The sequence below is a fragment of the Zonotrichia albicollis genome, chromosome 1 (genome assembly GCF_047830755.1).
Source record: "Zonotrichia albicollis isolate bZonAlb1 chromosome 1, bZonAlb1.hap1, whole genome shotgun sequence".
NCBI classification, from domain to species: domain Eukaryota; kingdom Metazoa; phylum Chordata; class Aves; order Passeriformes; family Passerellidae; genus Zonotrichia; species Zonotrichia albicollis.
The window spans coordinates 118418760-118423518 of NC_133819.1; positions in this window are offsets into that span (position 1 = coordinate 118418760).

Sequence of the window (4759 nt, forward strand, 5' to 3'; positions counted from 1 at the left end):
AGTTTCAGTGGGTAGGTAAGAGCCTACCACCGCCTGGGGGTGAGGCAAACACTTAAGGGAAGTGTTGGTGAAGCCTTGCTGTTGAAGCACACAGACCATGGCACAATGGCCATAGCAGTAGTGTACTGCAGGTGTGCAGTGCAACACCACGACATTAATCGGAAGGCGTTCATTTCAGTGATAGTTCTGAAAAAAATTTCTGTCCACACCTTTCTATGCTTCCTAAACAGGCAGCACCAAGGGAAAAGAGTGCTCTGAGTTCCTGCTGAGTGATTCAGCACTTTTCAGTGTCTATCTCAGTGCTGTGTACACAGAGAGCTCATTAATATGTGTCGTTTTGGAGTGTTGTTTGTCCTTTTCCCAGCAGTGCGAGTAACATGCTGCTGTTTCCATGACTTTTACCAATTCCCAATCTGTGCATAAGTTTAAACCTGCCTACAGCCTCCTCAGTAGAGGGAAATTATTATGCAGTGGCATAGAGAATTTAGAAGTCAACAGCACTTCTGGAATAATACCATGTTATGACTGCTTACTCCAGAATACAATGGCATGCAGAGCCCCATTGAGGCTGTTGCAAAATGGATTTAGTGCAGCATCTGGTTTTGGTCAAGCTTGTTGTGTGTTACAGGGCCAAAGCGACTGTGGCTGCAGCCCTCTGAGAGAGAGAGCGACTTTACCCTCATTTCACAATAATTTCTGTGGGAGTTCATAGCACACAACTGACCCTGTCATTCACTTGTGCTGGTATTCCCCAGTCTCTTCTTAAAAAAAGCTTCTTGTTCTAGTAATTATCACCAGGCTATTTTGAGTAATAGAATGTCCTCCTTTGATTTTTTTTTTATGGCAGTTGAAACTGTTAAAACTTCCATTTTTAAAAAATTATTATTTTTATCTTAAATCCTGTAAATGTTATTATTGTCAGAAATTTAGAAAATATATTGTAGCAATTTTCAGGTATACTGTATTCTTCCTGGGAGTTGAATTGCTCAGTCACTAGAAATAGTAATTCTGTACTGGACTGCTAAAAACACTACAGCTAGTGAAATTTTCCTGGAACCTTAGATAAAAACATGTGGGAGTCCTAGAGAAATTCCCACAATTAGACAACATTGTCAGTCCCTGGATATTTGAAATTGTTTGGGACATGGAAACATTTCTGCTTTATTTTTGCCCTTACATGGAGGCTCTTTTAGTATCATGTAAAGATAGTTGCATAGTGCAAAAATATGATAACTTTAATAGACTGTTTGAATATAGAAGTACTGTAATTACTGTAATTATAAGAGCTGTTAACTTAGGTGTTCTTACCAGACTGTCAAATTACATAATATCAACTATGTTGTGAACTAGGAAGAGGGGTAAACAGAACATTAATACAATTGACAGGCATTTAGTATAAATGCTAAAACAAAAATACATTTGCCATCTGAAGTCTATAAAATACTTTCAAAGTCTTACGTCATTTTCAATGTCATGGGCTTGACACAGTACTCAGTATTCCTCGGGAGTAAAATTCCTGACCAGTCAAGCACATACCGAGAGGGAGATGTGTGTGACTATTTCAATGGTGTGCTATTTTTACAATATACAATAAAGCTGCTTCTCAAAATACTCAACTTTCACTGCATTCCCGTGGGGTTTGCAAACCTGATTTTAGGAGCACTCTGGACCTTGAGGATCATGTACCACGTTTGCAGATTTATTTTATTTTACTAACTTACAGTGGTTAAAAAATGTAATTTCCTGGTTCTATAAATTATTCCTCCAGAAAGGAGCTTCTTAGGAAGCATAGCACAGAATCCAACCCAGGAACTCTTGTGAGCATTCCTGCTTACTCTGAGAGGATAAACCCGTATTAGGAAGAACATTTCTTCTCAGTAAAGTACTAAGAATTTCAGGCAGTTTTCTTGCTGCTCGTTAGAGGTCAGCAGTGAAGCACGATGGAAAGAATAGTTCAGCAGGCATTTAAAGGACTCGGTCGGTCCCTTCTGTTCAGGATTTGAGACAGGAAAAAGAATCTGGTTTCCAGATGCAGAATTTAATTACAGTCTCTTAAAAAATATTTTGTGTTAAAATGAATGAAAATACAGTTTTTGAACACTGGATAAAACATTAAAGTAATAAAGTCCTTGGTAATATTTATGTTCTAGTGGAGTATCCAGGAATTTAATGCATGCTAGATGATTTTGAAGGCAAACCCAACAGATTTAAATGACAAAATAAATGCGTAATAATTATCTCAGTATGCCTTCCAAAAGAGATACATTACATGAGAGAAAGCCACATTGCTGCCTTAAGGACAGTGACTGTCATCTTCATTTCTGACTAATCAGTGCTATTGGAATATGGTGAGTACTGTCTTAAAACTTCACTTTTTATGGCCTCTTTTGTATTTTAATGTGGATATTAAAACACAAATGCATGCAATGTAACTCTCAGTTGGTCATTGATGTCCTGAAGGGACATCTGATCTTGCAGTTTCAATATGGATCATTAAAACCCATCTCCCCTCTCCTCTAAGGCCCATTATGGCTCCAACCCAAGTGTTACCACTGTTGACTCCATTGCCTCCTACCACCTTTTTTGTTAGCATCTTAAAATACTACACTCCAAGGGACTAACAGTTCATACTGGTAAAAAGGGTGAAGCAGTTTAACAGTTTAAAGCCAGTTCTTTTAAACATTCTTCAGTAATTTACATAATCTGAAAAAAATAAATTCCTCTGTTGTCATCTTATTTCAGGGTGAAGAATCACTGTGATTTTCATTTTGGTCTTAGAGACAGAATTATTAGAGTACTAAATCAAGTAAATTGCATATCATGCAAAGGTAGGTTATTTTCTGGATTTAATAATGCAAAATCAATAGAAGCATTTACTACATTCTGGTGCTTTCTGAACATGGTCCGAGACAGTTTTTCAAAAAACACTTTTTCAGCACTCGATCTACTGTGAACTGCTGCCAAGGGAGTTCCTCATGAACTGCTCCCAGCAGTCTCTACATTTAACATCTTCCTTCCTCATCTCCTCTTCAGGTTTTGCTCAAAGCTTCATGTCAGCATTTCTGCCTTTACATATAAGAATAAAAATCACAATCAGTCAGCACAAACATGTGCCTCTCTCTTATGGAAGTTTTACATTTTGATGTAAAGATAAAAAGGGTGCCCTTAAGAATCCAAGAACTTCACTCCTTGTCTTCTCCATCCCATGCTATCACCTTGGCAAGGAGCTGGGCTCTTTCTACTGAAATGAAACAAATAGCTCTTGATGGCTTTTCTGGAAGTTACAATTGCCTTTAAAAAAGAGAATATTCCTTTCATCAGTGTCAGGGATATAAAACCATCTCCGTCCACTGCCCTTTCCAAGCTATCTGGTTGCAATCACATTAATCTCAGGAGTGAAACCAATGGAATCCTTTCTGTTTGCAATATGAACTTGTGTTAAACATAATACACGAAAATCTCTTAAGAAATCAGACACTCAAAACTGAATCTCTCTCTGATGGACAGCACAGAGTTACCTGCTTAGACTGAATTACCAGGAAAGCCATTAGCATATTCTGCCTACAATTCTCATAGGAGATAGTTATTCCCAGGAACCTAAATATTTTTAAAGTGATGTAGTAAAGTCAATGTGGTAAGTGAAGATCAACTGCGTTTTTGAAAGAATCTCAGGGACTGTATATATATTCAGCTTCTGGAATTGCTCCTGTTCCATGGAATACTGCCTAAGATGAAAGCTTCAACCTGGAAGTTTCCTAGCAGGAAAGTAGTAAATATAATATAAATATTTGGGATCTGACCCAGCAGATGGACCTCAAAGGTAAGATGCAACCATACCTTTTGTTAGGGAATTAGAGATGCTCCCTCCCCAGGAAAAAAAAAATATATAAAATTATTTCATTTTCTACTGCATGTAGTGTAATTATAATGTGTGTTGTGAGGCAGTGAGAAAATAAATCCCTGTGATTATCATGTAATTCTGTCTCCTTCTCATTTCTCTTCCTTTCTAGTAGGTGATGGCACAGTTGTGAGACTTTGTAAACTTTGCCTAAGCAAAGAATGCTCTTAGATACTGAAAGGGCCCAAGTTTTTATAGGTATTTAAATAGCTGGCTGTCCCCAGCATGTCTTCAGGTTCATGAGCAGAACCTCTGGGTACTGTATGGTGAAATATGATGGGGCATTGTGGTTTGAGTCCAGGCTGCTTGAGCTATGAAGTGTTTCTAGGTTAATTCAGCAAATAAAAGGCCATTTTTTCTGCTCCATTAGGTATGAACTGTATAGCCAGCTAGACTGAAATTGATTTGAATTGGCATTTTGATTCCCCTAGTCCAGGGCTGCTTTGAGGAAGAGAACAGCAGGTATAGCAGAGGAGGTGTTTTGTTCTGCTCATCAGTCTCCTTGAATGTTTGTTTTTCTTACTATTATTTTTCCTTCTCATGAGGACTTAGAGAAAGGAGCAAAAAGGCACAAAGGTAGTTTGACATCATTACAGCATCTTTATCATGTCATGCTTCTATTGCATATGCAAAGGAGTAACTGCAGAGTAGTGTAGAGATTTCCCATATTGCTTTAATCTAGCAGAGGAGGACACTCCTAGCACTTGGCCATGGCAGCATGGAACTGCATTTATGTAAATTGTAGAGGATGTTTGCTCTCTACTTACTCTTATTTCCTAGATTGAAGCATGGGGGAATTTTTTTTCTCTGCTACCTTTCAACTTCCAGAGTATTATATTTTGATCTTTTATCCTTATTTCT